Genomic DNA, 22659 nt, shown 5'->3' on the forward strand with positions numbered 1-22659 from the left:
ACGGTACAGACTAGGCATGCCAACGTTTTGTAGGCATGTGCAAAACTATCTAATAAAAAAAAACGTGTGCCGAATATCACTCTGTGTCTGCAATTTAAAAGTGTAAATACATTGAACCGTACGGCACAGGCACGTTCTTGGCCTGCTGTGGTGAAAAATTATATCTCAGACCGCAGGGGTTTTCATTTTCGACAAGTTTCTCCTAAATTTCTTCAAATTTGGGAATCGCATTTATCGATCAATTTCAAACCTATGTAAATACAAGGATTTATGGTCTAGGTTCCATAGCATAGATCAGGCGTATTAGCGTTTTTTTATTGTGCAAATCTATCTAAAAAAAAACACGTGCCACGTACCTCTCTGTGAGTCTGATGATTCGAATCTAAAATAATTTTTAGTATTATATAAAATAAATTTTTGAATTTATAGTTCATTGCTTTAAAATTGAGAGTGCAGAGAAGGTTTCTCAGATATGCTTATATGACAACATATTCTTGGCTCTAGCCTACTGGGAGTACTATGCACATACATATGTACATAAGTTATAATTCTCCTGGGTCACAATGTATGTAGAACATATCTGGGAAGACATTTCTACAAATTGCTGGTAGGTTTGGTGAGCAATCTCAAATTCTTGCAGAATTGAACTTCAATTTTTCCAGCCACTCGGGTACATTGGATGCCGCAGTTTGTCTCCTCCTGTGCCACGTACCAACTAGATCGTTTGATCACTTGTCGCAAAGGGCTGGGAAGCGGCTCAACCAGATTAAAATCTTAAAATCCTTTTGACGAAAATTATGGGTTAATTCATTCTATCGTAGTGGAAAATTTTTCCAGTTTTATAAATAGACTTTTTAAGTTTGAACAACATTGGGGAAATTGTGAATTAATGACAAATTTACAAAGCAATGAAAAATCGATGCAGGGTTTTCGATATATGTACATATGTACGTATGATACAAGTGAAGAAGGAATTGTCAATTGCATTAGTAATACGACAATTACTGTAATTGACAATTTATTGGAGTAAATCGACCAATTGGAGTAATTCGAATATAATATGCAGTTACCACTTGAGAAAATTCGTATTGATATTAGAAAATCATCAACGAAAAGAATATCAAAAACACCTGTATGTTTATATGTATAAAAGTTTTTTTTTTAAATTAATAATAAGAAATATGAAATATTTTAAAATGAATAGTTAGGATTATTCGCGCTTCCATCTCCATCATTAGCCGGATGATCTTTAACAATTAACATGAAAATACGAAGAATAGATTTGATTATCTAGTGGTTATAATATTATAATCAAATAATTGAGGAAATTCTCTGTGCATTTCATAAATGTACATACATATATGTACATATGTATAGGAGTTTAAAATGCTTGAAATAGTTTTTAGAATTTTATTTCGGGAAATTAGTTAGGTTAAGTTAGGGTTGGTTTTATATATTTAAGATAAGGTTGTTAGGGTTGGCAGTACGTTTTAATTCGAACTATAAATTCACTGACATTAAGAACCGAATTTGTTATATCCGTATTATTCTTATATCCGTACTCACTCTTCGAGTCAGTGACAGTTTCACTGTAACATATACATACATTATAACTGACTAAACATTGACGCTATGTCGTGAATAAATAAACAAAATTTCAGAAGATAAAATTTCGATTTAAAATGTATGTATGAATGTATATAAATTCGCACATTATTACATACATAATTTGCGTGCACGGCAAGGTCAAGTGTGAATATTTTTCGCGTTGAGAAAAGCATACGTCGTCTCGTCAAACGACTTTTTTTTTAACTTTTTGAACTATCGACTACAAAAATAATCGCAGGTAAAAATAAAAATAAAATAAACAACGTCGAAGTGCGAATGCTATAAATAAAGTGAGTCGCCTCGGGGAAAAGTTCAGGAAAAGCTGAGAGCTAAACGTCAAACGAAGCGCTCGACTGTAAATATATATAATACTACGTACATACGTACTATTACCAGATAACGCAATATACATATGCATTTAAAATTTGGAAGATGTTGCGAGGGGAATGTTGCAAGCGATGCTTATTATCAAATGTGCATTTGCGATTTGTGCAATTTCTTAAATACACTTTTGGATGTATGCCGAGTTGCAAGAGGCGACAGTTAGCAACGGCTGCACGTGGAAAATTAATGATTTTTTCGTGCGTAAGCCAAATTTTACGACAAGTCTGTTTACACAGGTACGCCTTATCGTACACAGTAAATATTTAAATACAAAGTAAGACTACGGTGTTTCAGTCAGAAATGAAAAAAAATAGTATTCAATACTGGGAAAAAAGTACAGATCAAACTTTGAAACTTGTTTTTTACTATTTTGTTGGTCTTAATTATTATTATTATTTATTTAAGTTTAAGTTTGGACCAATGTGGCATTACAGGAGTTCCTAAGGGCGGTTTCAGACTAGCGTTTTATACGCGCGTATAATCTCGTTTTTTGAAGTGCATGTAGGCGCGTATAGGCGCGTCGTTTTCCATACGCGCAACTCGTACGAGCGTAGACGCGCTTATAAGCTCGTATTATCCATGTTGATACTAAATCACCACTACCGGTTGGAGCGAACACGCTGGAATAAGCCCGTGTACGCGAGTCCGGTTTTTTGAAGCGCAAAATGTAGCGCGCGTGTATGCCGAAACGTCGATATACGCGCAGAAAAATACGCTAGTCTGAAACCGCCCTAATGCGCCACAATGGTCGAAAAAATCCAGAGAGATGAGAATAATAAAAATATACACATGTACATACATGTTACAGTGAAAGCATATTTCAAGTGAAAATATATTTTCACCAATTCAAGCAGTGAAAATGTATCAAACAATGAATGTATAACGTTTAACTCTATAAATTTAACCCTACCAACCCAATCTTAAATGAATAGGGTCAACCCTTACTTAACCTAACCTATCCTAACCTTAAATAATACCCACCCTAACAATCTAATCTTAAATGAATAAAACCAACCCTGAAGATGTAACTGGTTATGATTTCACTGTGACATATACACAGACAAAAAATACATTTATACATAATCATAAAAAACAATATCATATAAAGTAAAAATATCAAATAATAAAATACAAAGTAGGGAATAAAGAAGATCAAAATTCCATTCATACATCACATTAAATTATGAAAATAATGATGAGCGCAGCCTACCATAAAAATAGGTTAACATAATCTTCGATAACCTACGCTCACTGAGGTGAAAAATATTACATCCAGGCTCAGCAGCAACGATTTCATTGAGAAGTCGGGTAGAATAGGAGCCATTCGTTAAATAACTGGTTGAACTTAAAATCGGGTTGACACAAAGCGAGTAGCTTGGACCAAGTAACTTGGGCTTTGGCCAAACTGGTAAGCGATGTAAACGAAGCTTGAGTGTACTAATACAGATACAATACGTTCAATACAATATAATTTGCAATAAAAATTGCAGTATTTTATAATAGAAATTGGCGAACATCAAGATGTTGAGTAACTTGAGATTTGCAAGAGAGTTGAGCTTAAATCTAGTGTAAAACCAGTAGTACCGAAGGGTACGTTTGTAAAAAAAAAACCGGAAGTATCGGCATTGGAATCTCTAATTTACTATGTATGAATATTCACAATTTACTTTGAAAATTTACGAAGAGATCGAAAAAGTTACGAAGAGATCGATGATAACATATGTATGTACATACATATATGTATACGAAATTTAATATTATAATAATTACATCATTCTATAAATATAAAGTCGACAAAACGTGTTTTAAAAGTCGTGGCTTTCGATAACCTCGGATGTAAACACAATCGTCATCTAAAAAAAAGCGCACATGTTTACTAAGCGTTTGGCTTTAAACTTATCGCCTATCGACAATTGCAATATTACACTTGCTCTATTGAATAATAGAAATTATTGTTTAAATCTTAAAAACAACATTGATAAGATTGTAGTTAAGGTGTGTGTGGCGTGATTATCGCACGGTTGTAATTACATAAAATTACTACTAAAGATCAAAATCAGCAATGCTTTTATCTGAATATGTGTACGTAAACTTAAAAATATGTGGACGGAATTACGATAATTTTATATATTAATACACAATGCTATTTCCGTTGTCCGATTTTTTTATGATGAAATTTTTGCAAAATATACAAATGATTTCGAAATTTGTTCGCAGTTGCAACAGACAACACTGAGCAAGAAAAAAATACCGGAGCGGAGACTGGTCAATCTTTACTAAGCTTGACCCACAGAATTCGAATATGACAATGATTTTTGTTGGCTTGCTCTCGCTTAAGAGATATGAGCGTTTAAAAAAATAAGCATTAAGTCTTTAATTCAAAATCTAGTATAACTGTGCGTTTTGAAATCAATAGTCAGATGTTTTTTTTTATTAATTCTGGTTTTTATTGCTTTGAAATACTTAAATTAATTATCTGGCGAATTTTAAAAGTCAAAGATATAAAGTATAAAAAATATGCCTATTTTTTAAAGGCAAGCCAACAAAAATCATTGTCATATTCAAATTCAGGGGGTGGAACTTGTATAGTGTTATTCACCTACTTATATAAAATGTACCTTTTTACCCGGCTTCGCTCGGTATTTGTGATATAAACCGCTTAAATATGATCAACCTAATAGTAAACATTCTATTAAATTTATTTGAATAGTTTTATTTTATTTAAATTTATTTGAATATTCATTTGTTCGATGACGTCACGGATTTACGAAGCAACAATAGTTACATAAAAAGTCTCTTTCGACTCATATAACATAAATATTTTTCCAATCATTATGATTAAACAATACTTTTTCGTGCAAACTTAATAAGTGATCAACAAAATTTTAAATTCCCACGACTATTTAGTCAAACATTTGAATCAATTGAGCGCAATTTACCATCGTCATTACAAAATTGGTCTGAAATGTCTGAAACCCGACTGGAAAGTTGCTGATCGAGACAGCTTCACACGATTTCTATGCCGAGGAGCAACTTTCGCTTTCAATAGTAGACTTTATCAGTTTTTACCAAAACGGTGAAACACGTGCAGATTAACAAGTGCCTTGCATCGTTAACTTCACATCTAAGCGAGTGTTCGTATTATATTTTGATACAGATCGAACGCACCTCTAGGCCATCATCGGATAGAAAGCGGACTGTCTGGGTGTTAAGGGCCAAATCGACTTTCATCTAAAAGTTAACGGTCAAAAGTGAAATCCATACAGACTCTCATTATTACACGTGTTTGAAAACGTTCACCATAACATCACAATATGCAAAAAAGTGCAATCGAGAAACTGTCGTTAGAAATCGATGAACTAATACGTAGAACGGTGCACGTTAACCGAATTAATTAACGAGCATATACATATGTACATATATATACGAGCATTATTTGTTTTGAATGTTTTCTAAAGAGATGCGTTGAGTTTCTTTATACAGTCGAAGAATGCAAGGAATATGCAACACTGTCTTATATGGAGTATAGCTAAAAATATGTGTACATATGTAGAACTGATAATTTTGAAGATCGTAATACGATACTAACGAGTAACACGAGACTTCGTAGTATAAAAATACATAATAAATTCGAACTTTAAGGTCAAATGTAAAATGATAGCGTTGAAAGTCAGCCATATCAAAATATAATGAAAGATTCGCGGAACATGTAAGATAATATTAGATTGAAAAAAAAATACATACATATATAGAAGTGCGCAAAAAAGTTAAATTTAGAATATAACTTCTTAAATTTCGGACCACTTTTTCATCATTGATCGAATTACTAATGTATTGACGCGAACATTCTATCCATTTTTGGATGTAGTCATATTAGTCTATTTATTATATTAAAGAGAGACATTCAAACTATTATTAGTTACCAAGATGCTGGAAAAACCTTAGATATACATATGTATTGTAATAATAAAATATATGTAAAATTATTCTAAATTTATGTAGGCAATAGACAAACTTTAGATCTCGATTTCTACTGGCTGACGAACTTGAACTTCTATGTAAAGGAGTAAAAACACTGAATCATACGGCATGCACGTGCTCGTGGTTTCCAGCCTGAAAGGGCGTTTCTTCGGGTCATTGTTAATTCGCACGATCTTATTATTTTGTCAAGCCTCTCCTACATTTATTCAAATCTGGGAATCACCGTTATCGATCCCTGTCAAATCTACATGTCATACATGGATAAAATATCACCGAAACACTTCAGGGGGGTGAGTTTTGCGGGAGGATCGCGACAGTATAGATTAGGCGTGCTAGTATTTTTTTTTGCATGTGTAAAACTATCTAAACTGCACTTTTAGTCTGTAAAATTTTAAAAGATTATAAAACTCCAATAGTACCTGGTTCTAGTTAGCAGCACAAAATTATTATATGCTACTGAAAGAATCTGATTATGAAATTGCGAGATTCCAATATACATATGGGTAAGAGAAATTATTAAAGCAGGTACTTCGTTCTCAAAAACAAATCAACTGATAAACAGAAAAAAAGAAAAGGATTGCGACGGTATAGATTAGGGGTGCTAAAATTTTTTGTTGAATGTGCAAAACTATAAATACTATAAAAATACACGTGCTGAGTACGATTGTGTGTTTGCACCTAACGGATAGGTCGCGATCCTTGTCAAAACTCACCCCCTGAAGTGTTTTTAATTGGCGAAACTCAAGACATTGAAAACTTGAGATTAGCAAGAGAGATAGGGAAAGAGATGCCAATTTTTACAGGAACCGTTTCAATGAAAATCAGAAAAATTGACAAACTCTGAAAAGAAACAATCGACCTGGAGTCACAAGCCAATGTCTGGCCAGCAGCGGGAGTCTAGTGGGACTCGAACCCGTGACCACTCGGCTCGAAAGCATAATATGCTCACCACTAGTCCACGCCGCTGGTTAAATATGTTATGCGACAATGTTATGCATAACGTTTAAACATGGTCTAAATTTCGATGAGATGCGACATAAAATGATTGATTTAAATTTGTTCACCTGTTTTCTTAATTGATTTTAATGTTAATAATATTGTTGCGTAGGGGTGGGTGGAGGATCCAAGTAAAAGGTCAACAGTCGTTTCACAGCGTTTATTGATGATTAAGGAGATACACGCACTGGCAGTGCTCAGTCTAGAATTACATGATATAGCCAACGTACCGCCTTATAAAGGGTAGATCTCTCAGGACGTCTAATCTGTTTACCTGTTGTATAGCCACGTATTCGGATATGTATTTCCACGACATTGGGTCTCCCCGTACCGATTCTGAGAAAGGACTAATAACGGTCATTGTTCAGCCTAAATGCACTTAGAGTCCAAATATAATCCTGGAAGTAAGTGCAAGCACTTAGTTAATCCGATAACAGATATCCGTTGGTCTAAGTGCAAGCACTTATTTAATCCGATAACAGATAACCCCTGAACGGTCACATAGTCTCTGGGATTCTATTCGCTTAAGTCTGAGGTTTCAATTCGGTATCCTAGATCTATGTACGTAGATATTAAACGCTTAGAGCACACAGTAGTCACATATGTTAAGTACTAAAATACATTATAATATGAACGAGAACACGTATAGTAAGTAGAATGATATATGTAGAATGATATGATATATGCCCAAATATACATACATATGCTCAAATATTACGATATAACGACGGGACGAGCGAGTGCTACATTTCTCCACGACTTTGAGAAGCACCGATCCCATTTCGGGAGATAAATTTTAGCGTCTAAAAATCCAGAATTATTTATGACACATACTCCCAGTAAGCGAAAGGGTAACGATCGGGTCGCGGGTGAAAAAAAATTCTCAGGACACCGTAGTAGTGTGGAGTTTTCTCGGGTCGATCGGACACTTTGGGTACAGTTTGTGCGAAATTTAAAATAGAGTAGGTACATGGGTACGTGTGCGGCGAATTTGAATTTTTCGCATGCAGAGTAAGTGCGATAAGTGTAAATTACAACAAGATCGTGACCCAAATGCGAAACGGCTCGATATCCGTCTACCGAATTTACCGTGTACTAGTTTTTCTAATGTATGTAGTACATACGTGTAATAGACATTTGAACAATTAGTAATGTTGTACAAATTAAAAACATAATAATTGCATATGTGAATGAATTTAATAATGGAACTAAAGAAAATTTTTTCCCTGCAGGCCTACCTCTATAAACTAGCAAATGGCGAGAATACAAAATAAAACTCTCTCAAAACCAAACATCAATGTACACGTGTATATATTATTGTGTTTATACAACCATTTTATTGGGTACTAACTGAAAGAAGTACCCATAAATTTTCACGCGGCAATTTAACAGAAATTTTACATAAAATTTCGCAACTCCACGACACGATCGACAAGTCGAAGAAATAGTCAATTATTTCCAATGAGTAGCACATTTTATTATAAAAGTACATAATAGCGTGTAGAATTAGTTTGGAGAAATTGAGGCTATTTTATCAGTAGGGGGTATAAGCATACGCTGCGTGTACATATTAAAAAAAAAAATACATAAAGTAAAGAATGACAAGGGTAGTTGATATAATAGAGAGAGTAAAGGCGCAGACACACAGAATCATACGGTACAGCATGCATGGTAGACTCCATCTGTTAATGAGGTTGGTAAATTCGTACCATTTTATTATTTCGACAAGTGTGTCCTACATTTCTTTAAATATAGGAATTGTTATAGATCACTGTTGAAACTACATATGTTAATACAGGGAACATACATCACCCAAAGCAATCCGGGGGGTGAGTTTTGGGATGCATCGCTACGGTACACACTAAAGTTTTGGCTAGATCAGGCGTGATAGCGTTTTTTTTACGTGTGCAAAATTATCTAGTCTGCGCCCTAAGGATCACCAATGAGCGAGTCGGATTGCCAGAAGAACGGACGATAGATGGACGAAGTGCTTAAATGGTACCCGAGGGAATGTAAAAGGTTGCAAAAAGGGCTACAGGGATATGTATGTATATATGTACATATATATTAAATTGTAAAAGCGAAGTCAAGAAAAGCCTTGTAAAAATATATAGGGTGAGAGGATTGAAAGTTGCCAAAAAATATGTGAATGGAAGGAGATGTGGCACATCCAGCAATGACTGTAAATGATGAAAATGATGTTTGTGTGAAAACAGTTTGATTTATGTATTTTAATTTAATTTATGTATCTGTTTGATTTATTCCTGTATATGTTACAGTTCAAGTGTACATTTCGTTCGTTCATTAAAATACTAGTTTGTTCATACACGAACCAATATGACCAGTTATAGTGTTCACAAAAGAATCAACTGACAAACTAACTATCAAGTTCACGCACAAACTATGAGTATTATCAATCGTTTGTCCCATCCTCTATGTACATTTACCATTTCAAATATTTGGCGTATTTACATCTCAAAAGTATTTTTTTCAGCTAGAAGATTCATACAACACCTGGTGGGTATGTCGGAAGATAGCTTTTGATTGTTAGCACTTAAATTAAAGCCAATAGTTCGTGTATGAACAAATAAGATTGAACACTGTAACATATGCATAAACATACGTATCCAATACTTTATTGTTTTCTTCCAATTGTATCGCCCAGGTGAAAATACAAAAGATATCATAAATTTTCTCGAACAAAGACAAAAATAATCAAAATCATTAAACAAAAAAATGGATACTCATCAGGAGCGATAAAAGTTAATTCTATGAATAATTCAAAAGAATAAACAAATTTAAGAAGGCAAATTCTACTCGCGCCATAATTGAACACCTAAGAATACACATAATTTTCATAAATAACATTCAACATGCGTATTGATATTATTCGAGCACAAATTTTGCATATACACTTCAAAAATTGTGCGCAGTAATAACAAGTGGAGCCCCGCATCAAATCAAATTATAAAACGATATTTGTACGCAATTGAAATCGATCATAAAAGCGATAGTAATGGTTGAATATTGTACATATGTAGATAAATTGATAGATTCAAAGTGCATTGCACTCACTTTCAATCTCGTATGCACAATCGGCAAAAACCAACCTAAATAGATTTTGATCGAAATGAAAGTGTCATTACTTTCTCTGGGTACAATTTCAGCAGATTCTTTAAAATTTAGATCGTCACGAAAACAGGTCTAGAACAGCAAGTCTTCTCATCCATTAATTAAGTGTAATAAATGGATTTAGGGTGACGCAACTGCAACAACAGCATTATAACAGGACGCGCTCTGTGGCGCAACTGGTTATCGTTCGACGCATCTGGCTCATGATTAGAAACTGTAGTGTAGACTCTCTCAAAAAGAGCATGCAAGAATTATTAGAAGTATTGTGAAATCAATATCTCAGATGTGGTATCAAAGAGTTAAGATCAACGGCTTGATTGGAAGTAGGGAAATTGAGGAAAAAACATGCTGTAAGAATACAGTTATCGATCATAGACACTGGATGCAATATATTTAATATGCACCAGGAGAATGCATAGAAGTATTCCAATTATGAGGAATCATACATGTGAAAAGTATGACGTAAGCAGCAAACATAATGGAGTAGGCGAAGAGATTGAAATGGCAATGAGCGAGATGTGTGGACGGAAATATTGGTACCCAAGAGAATGTAAGCAAGGATATAAGAGCATTGAACTGACGGAGTAAGAAAATATTTATATGCATAGGCTTTAATTTAATAAGTATGGTATGTACTCAGGGCCGACGAGAGGGGGGGGAGAACCGGGGTAAAGTTTCAGAGCCCTGAATATTCGAAGGGCGCCGTGTCGGAAATCATACCTGTTATATCATACTTTCTTATTCAATTATTAAAAAAAAATAGCAACCAACATATATGGTATATGTTGTAACATAGGTATTTTTCTAAAAGTTCTGATAGATTATTAGCATATTAAAAATATATCTAAATAATTGTTTTAGTTCGTCACAGGGATCCGGGAATTATTTTTCCCAGGACCCGGGATTCCTCTTGGCGGCCCTGTATGTAGTCATAGATATAATAAAAAAGTTAATAAAGTAGAATTAATGATCAATTTTTTTTTAATTTTCGAATATAATAAAGTATTTGAAAAATTCTGGTCGTGTGAACACAGTTTTAATTTTTTAATTGCTATTTTTTTAATATTCTTAATTGAAATTGAAGCCTTACAATTGAATTTTTATTGTGAATATTATTTAAATATGTAAATACAAATGTGCGACAAAATTCGAAACATGCAAGCCCCAATATAATAACTAGGGGGGGAAAAACACGCAAGTGCTATTAATAATTTAATCCAATTGAAGTGGAATAAATAATTCTCGTATTATATGTACATATATGAAATATAGAATATATAAATTTTGGACTTTATAAGTGCATAATTTATCAATTATAGAGGGGAAAAAACCTGAATAAAATTAAAAGACAATTTTCCTTGAAAACAATCAACCGATATTGCAGTAATCAACGATATCTAAATTCTAGATAATTCTAGTATACGAAAAACGCACCATATAATAAATGTCAATTTGAACATACAAATAATTGAGGAATTTGATATCGACATCGTAAATACATTGATAAAATCAAGATCAACATCTCAGTGCATTAGCTTTAGCTAAAATATATATTTATATATATTTTAAACACTACATATGTATGTATATTAATTGAAATATTCTTTGGAATGCTAACAAGGAAGAAAGACATTGTCAAACATTCAAAATGCACAAGGAACATTAGATATATGTACATACATACATACATTCAAGAACCGGAAAGTGGGTGATGATTACATTACACGTAGTGAATATAATGATTGTGCCTACACAATCTGTACGAACGACAATTTAAACCATACCAATTCAATACACTTCGTGAATTAATCCGTGGGAAGACTCCAAATGCAGCGATTCTCAAAATCGAACATACATATACATATATCTTAATTAATTTAAAATTGGCGGTGGCTTGTTTTTAAACCCCAACTCAACTCTCGTATGTGGAATACAAACATTTAAAATGTAATTGAATATGTATAAATTCAATACCATATTGAGATGAAACGAGAAACTTGCACGCGACCCGCATTCGAGCCAACCGAGGGCAAACGATTATAATAAAATAACACTCTACATCTACCTATCTTTGTATAGTAATCATAGCGATTGTCAAACTATAGGTCTAAAAAAATTGTATTATAAATATATAATATATTTTATTTGTCTATGGGGATTCTACATATGTATATAATGCGGATGGCACTAGATGGCTGGAATGATGGAGTTTTCATAGAGGAAAGAAACTCTAACCTAAAGAATATTAATGAGTAATGACATAACCAACAATGCCGAAGAGATGTTTGAACTTCTTCGTGGTCTCGAAATTGAGAGCCAAAGATTGGGCCTTAAATGGAATAAACCGAAGACAAAAGTCATGAATCATGATAGTAGATAGAAGTGATATTTTGAAGTATAACTTATATAAGAAATGAATAACAACTCTACGGACTAATAGGTTTTTGAGCTCTTTTTCCTATTGTGCTGTACATTAACATTTTAATAATATAATACTAAGATTACTAACAATAATAAAATAAAATTGTAAAATAGAAAATGATCAGAAGATCAGCAACTATTAAAAAATATATAAGATGCATTGTAAACATAATTTAGTAATAATAAAAAGCATTTAAAAATAAAAAAAATCTGTATGGACTAGAAGTGGTTAGTGAATTCGTATATTTGAGTTCTCGAATCGACAATTGTGGAGGATGGGATGGAGAAACTAGAAGAAGAATTGGGATGCCCATAACTTATCAAAATATGGAAGGACAGAAGCATTAAAATGCATTTAGAAAGAAGCCTTGTTTACTACATATGCCAAAAAGAAAGCTGGGACAATAAAATCAGCCGAACGTTAGAAAATTGAGGCTATTGAAATAAGGCGCTGGAGACGAATGCTGATGATCTTTTGAACCAATGTTTCAATATTGAAGGAGTTTTAGATCAATGATAGCCTGTCAACCGTATTTTTGGGACGAATTCTCCAAATTTCGGAGTCGAGAAGAGACGACAGCAGCCTAGAAAAGCTTGATGTGGTTGGAGCTGTAGAGGGGAAGAGACGAAGAGGGAGATCTATAAGTCAACTCTTGGCTATTCTGTGGTCGATGCACTTCGAAATGCCAATTCAAAGGAAGATTGGAAAATAATCGTGAGCCACACGCCAGATGTCAATAGTTCATGAAGGTTACAATCCTCAGTATTGAGGGATCAACTGAATAAGAAATAATGTATGTCAAATGTTCATATTCTTGCAATTTGACATTTGATATCTTCGTATATTCGCCATTCAAAGCAATCAGTATTTACTATTTCAAATCTTACTACTATTGCCATTTTACCACATAGCCAGCGGCATAGCTCAGTGGTTGGCGTTTATGTTAAGCACCGAAAGGTTGCCGTGTTTGACCCCGTCTTAATCTTTAATACTGCTGGTCAGATTTGAATATTCGTGACTCCAATTCGATCGTTTCTTATCATAGTTTGCCAACTTATCTGATTTCATTGTTTAAAGGTTCTTCTATCAAATTGACAAAAACCATCCTACCCACTATGTCACCACTATCTGAATTTGATTTACGTACAGTAAAAAATTATGTACAAGTCTAAATCCGTAGATGTCTCCGTAAATGGTTAATTTCGAGTTTTTCAGTACCACGAAAATCAGCGATTTATGTAATAAAAAATGCATTTGAATCTTGTCAAATGAAATGGACGTCTACATATGCACGTCTATTTCGTAATTTCTACAATAGCATACAGAAGCATTTTATTGATATACATATGTCCATATATTTGTAGTACCTATTTGGAACCAATTATACATATAATAGCGTAAATAGAGATATTAAATGTGTCCAGAAATTGTACAAATTAAAATCGATAATTTCATTGGTATCGTTTACGATTGACACGTGTGTTAATAATGAATCAATATTAGCTTACCGACACGAGTACACTACGTTTCAGAAAAATTAAACGACCTTGTGAACCAATAAAGTTTTACAATACATATGTATATGTAGTTGGACGCTCTTCGAATTAATAACACTCCCGACAATTGGATGCTATAAATATTTTTGTTGTTTTAAACAACATTTCGATGTATTCAGTCGGTGTTCAAATCATCTTCAAAATCCAGACACATACATTTTTTAAAACCGATTCTGAGTTTAAGCCAGCAGCATATCTCGGTGGTTGCGTTAATGCTAATCAACGAGAGGTTGCCGGGTTCGATCCCGTGCATTGAACTCGACTGAAAATAATGTATTCCGAGTATTTCCGTAGTGCTGCTGGTCAGACTTATGTAGATATTTGTGACTCCAAGTCGATCGTTTCTGTTCAGATTTTGCCAATTTATCAAATGTTAGGGAAAATTATTCTAGCGACTATGTCATCACTATTTTAATATGATTTAAAAATGTATAAACATGCATATGTACGATCTTTAACCATCCAAGTTTAATACCATCGTTCAGGGGCAACTTGAAAATAGCATCATGGGAAAATATACAATTGTATCCATCGGCTATCCTATGTACCTTTCCCAAGTATTAAATTTTAATTATAAAGAAAAAAAATAGTCAAATTTTCACAAATCACAATACTTCATCTACATATTCACCACTATAAATACATAAATAAAATAAAAATATTTATATTTCGCTTATTATACATACGTATGTGTAGATTATATTTGATTTTTGATATAATAAAAACTATTTCAGTGTATGTTTTATTATTTATTTCCATTAGCTATGTACATATGAGTACGAATGTTGTTTTCATAATATTCCATTCAACAATTCAAAGTTTACAACTACAGAAGTACATATGTAGATATGTATGGAAATGAAAAGTGTTGTTTACACAAGTGTGCACGATTGTTGAAACTTATCGTTTGAAATTACTATTTTAATTATTTACTCTGTCTATGAATAATTTTCAACAGTTTTCAATGTCGAACTATGCATCGTTAAAGTCTTCAAGAAAAAATAAAAAATCGATCCATATTCAATGGCAAAGGCCAGAGTTTGACCGACCCGACCGTACCCAAAATTGAAAGACGCCATTGCGTGCGTCATTCGCTCTACACGAATTAAATATTTCCACAACTTAAAGAAGACGAAAATTACGCCGTACGAACGAATCGCAACCGGTCTTTTCAAATATATAAACACATGTTTTTTTAAGCCTCGAGTAAATAAAGCATTCTTCGCTGACATCGATGTTTCACTATTTTTTTTTATTACATTTTGAATTTTGAACGTAGAATAACTTCGCATTTGCAATGTCAAAGAGATTGGCGCAGTTCCGCGTTTATACGTACGACTTTTCGTTCTGTGTATGTATAGTGAATGACATTTTGTATTTATATTATCCAATTCAATGAAAAAGTGGGCACTTAAAATTTCAAAATGTTTGAAAATTACGCATTGATACTCCAACGTAAATATGTTCATACGTATAATACATATGTAGTAGATGCTTATCGAATGTTTCGTGCGAATTATAAGAGCAAGGTCGATGTGATAAAGTGAAAATGCAATTCCGGATAGTAACTAATGGGAGGCTATCGTTTAATAGTTTGGGCTGGTTTTTAAGAGACTTGACCCCTAATTTCAAGTTGTTGAATTTATATTTCTAAAATTCAAATGCATCTCTTAAGTATCTCTTATATGCACATACATACTATTTTATACATATGCTTAAAGTGGTTATACGAATATAAAAAGTTTTCTTGGAAAATGTTGATTTTTCCGAACATTTAATTTAAATAGATTTTTTTCCAAATGCACAGAGACAGTTATGCATCATAAAAATAATATCATAGTCATCATTTACAGCCATTCACCACCCACTACTGCAGGGCATCGTAACCCGTGCACCGCGGTAATATGTGTTCCCCGAACAGCACTTCGGCCTAATGCGTGCGAGTGAGATCGCGTTTGAGGGAGAAAACCGATGTTAGTTAGTGTTTTGTCCCTATGCATATACGGAATTACTAGCGACTGCCGATGAAGTACATATGTATGTATGTATTTCGTAAACAATGTGTGCCACGAATAACCAGAGGTTACGATGCTCTGCACTACTGGATGTAGTCTTTTCCAACAGGTCTCCACTAGTTTATTTTGCGCAAATCTCATCCATCTCACCCCACACATTTTCCTAATTTCGTCCAACCATCTTCCTTGCGACCTTCCTTTCACTCATTTACACTCCCTTGGGTACCATCTCAGCACTTATTTTGTCCAATTTTCTGACTACGTGATACGCCCATTGCCATTTCAATCAATTCATCTTATTCACTACCCTTCATATCAATCTATTCATCATATCCACTACCCTTGTCATACTTTTCACTTAGCCGAATGAACATTAAGCCGATTGATTTTTGGGCGAACGGACATTCGACTGATTTTGAATCAAAATTACTCAAAACTCGCTGAAAGCATATACATTATTCAGAAATCACCTCGAATTATCGTTAAAATTTGATTTTTGAGCAATTAAAAAACATATACGGCCAAATTTCCGTAGGTGTAGTAACCGTAGGCTTAATATCCGTTCGGCCAAATGTCCGTCGGCCTAATGTCCGTTTGGCCAAGCATCCGTCGGCCAAGTGCCTGTCTTCATTGTGTTCATTCGGTCAATAGTTCGTCAACCTATTCGGTTTCCTATCTCTCCTCATTGTGCCGAGAATACAGCGTTCCATACTTCTTTGAGTGCATTGGATTTATTTGGTGTAACATTCAATGACCAAGTTATATAAAGAATATAGATACATACAAATTATAATTCCTTGGCTGATTATTGAGTTGTTTTTTAACAAACCTCTTTTTTTACAATCAACTAAATTATATAATTATGTGTTTTCTTTGTTTTTAATGGAAATTTATAAAAATATTTGCAATGAATTGGCTGAATCATCTTTATTTTTTTATTCACGGTCAAAACAAAATAAAAATTTTAAATTTTACATACGATTGAACTCGAGTACTTATGTAAATGCGTTTCTTTCAAAAGAAAACTGAAAGGTCACAACAATTACTGAACAAAACACTCCAAAGGCATTAAATTGCACATTAACCGATAAATATAGACATAAATCCGACAATGCACGTGTATCCAATCGATCGAAGTAAATGCTAGACAAAAGAGAAAACTTACAAAGCGTGTGTTGAGGTATTTTAAAGATTCTCTTAAATTTAATTAGCGTTGGTTTCGCGCCAACACAACAAAAATTATCACACACTATTGATGTTTGTATAAAAGCTTAGATGTGGCGACTTTCAAAACGACCTCTTTTTTCATATTGAATTTTTCTAATTTGAAGACGTATTTTTAAGACACTTGCTTGCGTATTATGTGATATTGGCAATAGGATAAGAGATACGTATAATTAACAAATAATTAATAACATGTTGACAGACCTAATTGGGTATGTCAAAAATACTCAATCGTCATATTTTGGCAGCGTACAAGACACGAAGTATTGGATGCAATACAGCCGAATACAAAATAATGCGGAAAACTTAACACACTTACATATGTACACATATTAGATATTATCGTATGTGTATTTAATATAAATAAACAAATATTAGTGTATGCTTTTCTACTTTATATCAGGGCTGATGAGTCGTTACGATAAAACACGACTTATGGTGAGAACATAAAGAACATACAAAAGTGTGGCACGGGACGCGTACATGGACTCCAGCGGCGAGAGGTGTATCTTCACACCGCAGGGGTTGTCCATATCAAATTCGGGTGCATATGAAACCGAGATTGCACGGGAATATGCATTCCGAACAATCTTATTATTTTGACAGGTTTCTCCTACATTTCTTCCACGTATATAAATCACCGTTCGATCGCTATCAAATCTATGTCTTTACAATGATAAAATATCACCGAAAACACCCATACAGCATCCTTTTGTATCCCTCTCGCGCACATTTAAGGCTGTGCTATAGAAACAGAGAAATTTCTGCGGCACGCCAATGATCAAATAGCAGATCTCTCCTCATTCTGTCCTAAACATGAAAAAAGACAAATACGCGTCGCCTCAGATCTGCAGAGGTTATTGATGAATCATTTTTAATTATTTAATAATCTATATATATATATAAAAATGAATGTCTGTGTGAGTGTGTGTGTGTGTGTGTATCTCGAATAGGCTCCTAAGCCACTGAAGCGAATACGATGGAACTTTCAGGATTTGTTGTATGCATGTCCGGGAAGATTACTGTGAAAAAAAAACAGGAACGGAAACGGGAAAAACGGGAATGAGTGTCATTGCAACGCAATAATTTCAAATGTGTTCGCTACCTGCGTTTTTCCGACAAATGGGAATGGGAACGAGAACGGGAACGGAAATGGGAACGGGAACGGGAACGGGAATGGGAACGGGAATTGCATGCGTTATTATGGCATTGCAACGCATGCCGGGGTTCAGCTAGTACTTATATAAATAAACAATTAAGTTAAAAAATAAATGCGATTTAATCGCGAAATCAGAGTCGAAGCCGCTCGAATTTTCGGCGACTCTTGATTCCAGCTAAAAGCTATGACTTAACCTTGCTTTATATGGTAATGTTTAGTACATATACATACATACGGGGCCGAGGAGAAGGGAAAGAGGGAACAAATTCCCGGGGTCCAGCTACTTTTATACCGAGCTGACACGATGCGAGTAACTTAGACGTATGTACATATGTAATTGCGAATAACGTCCAAGTTACCCGACCAAGTTACTTGGTCGAAGCTACTCACACCGTGTCAACCCAGTATTAAGGGCTTGACCCGAAATGGTAAGCGACGTAAGTGAAACCGGCAAATTCCCGTTCACCCAGCGGTGACGAATTCGTCGACAAAAGTCGTTAAGTACTTATATTTTTTTTATGTTAATCGAACATGTACACTAGGCATTACAGATCGTTCCAAAGTGACAAGTGTACTAATAAATACAGATGCAATACATGTACACTAGCCATTACGGGTCGTTCCAAAGTGACAAGTGTACTAATACAGATGCAATACGATCAATACAATTAATACAAGCATTTGTGCAATACAATTAATACAAGCATTTATGCAATGCGAATTCACACAAACATCATCCACAGTGACATCTATGGAGAAACTTTTGCAGCATGTTACTATACTAATTGACGAACCTCAAGACGCTGAATAACTTGAGATTTGTAAGAAAAATTGGAAAGGAGATGCCAATTTACAAGAACCGTTTCAATGAAAATCAGAAAAATTGACAAAAAAAACTCTAATAGGAAACGATCAACCTGGAGTCAAACCAAGGTCTGGCCAGCAGTTAGTGAGAATCGAACCGTGACCACTCTACTAGAAAGCATAATATGCTAACCACAAGTCCACTAGTACTTATAGGTATTAAGAGGGCTGGACAGCAGCGCCTTGTCCGTACAAACGTACTATACTTCTCCCTACCTCAATTATGGCACTAGAGAAATTATTTTTTTATATGCTATGGATATCCACCATTGGGGTGCATCTATCGTTTTATTTTTTTGATTGATTATTTTTTATAGGAGCTAGGAGCCGCCAAGCATCTATAAAATCGCCTCTTTTTTACACCCACGAAAAGAGTCTAGCGTGGTTATTTAACGGTCGATTTAAAAAAAAATACGCCGATAGATGCACAGAAAATATCTTTCTCATACCGATGATGAATTTTTTTTAAAAATTGGTCTAGTTTTGGAGGAGAAAATAGTAGAATACGAAACCTCGATTTTGTCAATTTAAAACGTTTTATCTGGTCGAAGCGCAACTGTCGCATTCACGCAATATATATATTGATATATATTGTCACATTCACTCAATATATACATACACTCAATATATATACCGAAGAAAGGAACGGTAACAAAATTAAGGTTTCGGGTGTACAGCCCTCTTTTGACACACAATTGATTATTTTTATTTTTAATTACTCTTTCTTTTGGTCATTAGATTAAATTTTCCCCTTTATTTTCTTTTCTCTCGCTTGCTCAATGCTGAGCGTCGTGGTCATTGGTGTCATTTTAAATATTTGAATTTTCCCCCAGAGCCATATATTTTGGCGCCTATGCAAATCAACTCAATTTGATCAATTTTATTTTATACAACTAAACAAAACAAGCAACTTTGTGCTACTTATTTTTATACTCGACTGATAGAAAAACTTGTTTTACGTAAGGTACGGTTTTCTGGGGCAATACGTAGATATAGCGTACGAACACTCCGTAAAGATTTTAGCTCCGTGCACATTTCTGGAAGTAAGCCAAGACAAGTATGTTTGACTATTGGGTATTCACGTGTGTTAAATAAGTAAGATAAATGCATTTGTTTACAAGCTCACTCCACGGGAGGCGTAAACGGAATCCAATTGTGCGCAAAACACAAGAACACTTTTAATTGGTGAATGCTTTACATACATATATTGTGTATATTGGACATTAAGACCCTGTCGGTTTGGTTGCTTTAGTTGCAGCTTACTTCAAAGATTGTCTGTTCGATTTTAAAACAGGTTCTATCAATGAATATGTCATACTAAGTATGCAAAGAATCCCCGGGGATATTGTTCCCGTTAAAATAGTCACAGAGTCCACTAAACTTTGAGGAGCATTGAAACAGCTCAACATATGCGTTCCGGTACATCGACCTTCCTCAAATAAACACCGTTGTTTGTTCGGTTTATTTTACACTTCCATACAATGAGATGCATCTGAATGCACACACGATGGACAGACTATGAACCCTCTAAGTCACAGATCAGATTTTCACACGGAAATTAAGATTAGGAAGATTCCAGCGAATTAAATGGCAATTCGTCATCCGAAACGCGATAGACAATATCTGTGTAGAAATCGTAATACATATTACATACATGGAACAATTCAAACAAGATATGCATACTTGAAGAAGTGACTTGATTGCCGGACGAGTTATACGAAAATAGCTTCGGTTTTATCGTTTTTGGTTTAATGATAGGTATTTAAAAAACAATCCACGGAACAAATAGTCCACTTATATATACAGCCAGAGAATGAGAACAATGGGCTAGCTCCCGTACTATTTTCAATTAAATGCGCGGTGAAAGAAGACACGTGGTACAGAGCGTTTCAGAAACGTGACCGACGAAAGGTGAATGCCAGGAAGCCTGCAGTTTATTTTTACCGAATCATTGTTAGAGCTGGGGATTAAGTTCACACGCGATGTTCAATGTTAGTAAGTCACAATAAATAGGGAAATACCATTAGTCACAGACTATTCCCAACTGACGGTGAAAGGGTGAAAAATTCCGGAAAATTATTGAATGTCATCACAACGTTCCTATACTTTTTTGATAATATTACAAATGCACATTGATTCATCATATATATAATAATATAATAAGACTCGTTAACATTTGATGTATTGAGTTCAGAGTCGATATCACGTTCAATGTACGAAGACTGCAGAATTGCACAATCGAATAAGTTTATGCACGTTTTCCAATTCGGAAAAGTCCCCGAATGGATAAACAAACGAAAATTACGTTATCAAATGTACATTAAAATATTCGTATTTAAATAACGAGCGTGTTAAAGTTACCAGTTATCGCTAGCGATCAAGGTTGGAATAATTATTTTTGTATACACATGTATGTAAGTGGTAAAAAATTGGTGCATATGTGTTCGAGTTGATTTTCGAAAATCTGGTATTGTTAATGTGCGAATTTATTCGCATAAAACAGCAGTATACATTTATATTCAAATTATGTGTTTAGTGAGTTTATTCACTTCGATTTAAAAAAAAAATTTGAACAATTTAATAGTAAAGGTTGAATGAACTTGAATTATCAGTTGAATTTTTTTAAAAATTGGAACAAAAATGTTGACAAACTTCATTTTTAAAAATACAATTTTATTTGACTAACGGTTTTTTTTCGTTTGTAATAAAGTTTACCAAATTTCTTGAAAAGGTTATTTCCTCTGTGATCATTAGTAAAGAGCGGACCAAGTTTGTGCCGTTCTTTGTTCATTGTTCGCCGTGCATTGTTCATTTTTATGAAGAACCTTTTTTTTTTGCACCCTAGCTTTGTAGTTTGCCGTTTCCTGGAAAATAGACCCAAAACGCCCTGTTTCCTGGAAAAAGCACGCTTCCGGTCCTACCTCTAATCATTAATGATCATTAGAGGTCAGCCAGTCATGATTGCAATGGTAACAAAAAAGGGGCCAAACTAGGCAACTGCTTTATATTTTTCAGGAAATTATTATAATTTAAAAAATTAAAATTGTATTTTAAACAAGAAAGTGTTGGTTGTAATTATTTTATTGGACTTCTAATCATTAACATTAGCGTTGAATATTTTCTATGAACCGCAAGGACCAAAATTCTCTCTGACTAATTAAAAAAATATATATGCATAAGCCAAACACTTGCTTAGATTGACAGTAGAAGAAAAAAACTTTGATTATTTTATTTCCGCTAGCCTTTAGATGCTATTAAACTTATAAAATGTGTTATCAATTCGGTCCATTAGCAAGTTGCCCCGTCCACAAAGGACAT

General features: G+C 34.1%; 1 protein-coding gene across 2 annotated transcripts in view; it reads right to left on the minus strand.

Annotated features, from left to right (window-relative positions):
- Positions 1-22659, minus strand: part of LOC143914599 (SUN domain-containing ossification factor) — a 39097-nt gene that overhangs the window by 10212 nt on the left and 6226 nt on the right. The gene's annotated exons all lie outside the window — the stretch shown is intronic.

Source organism: Arctopsyche grandis, chromosome 7 (assembly GCF_051622035.1).
Source record: "Arctopsyche grandis isolate Sample6627 chromosome 7, ASM5162203v2, whole genome shotgun sequence".
Taxonomy (NCBI): domain Eukaryota; kingdom Metazoa; phylum Arthropoda; class Insecta; order Trichoptera; family Hydropsychidae; genus Arctopsyche; species Arctopsyche grandis.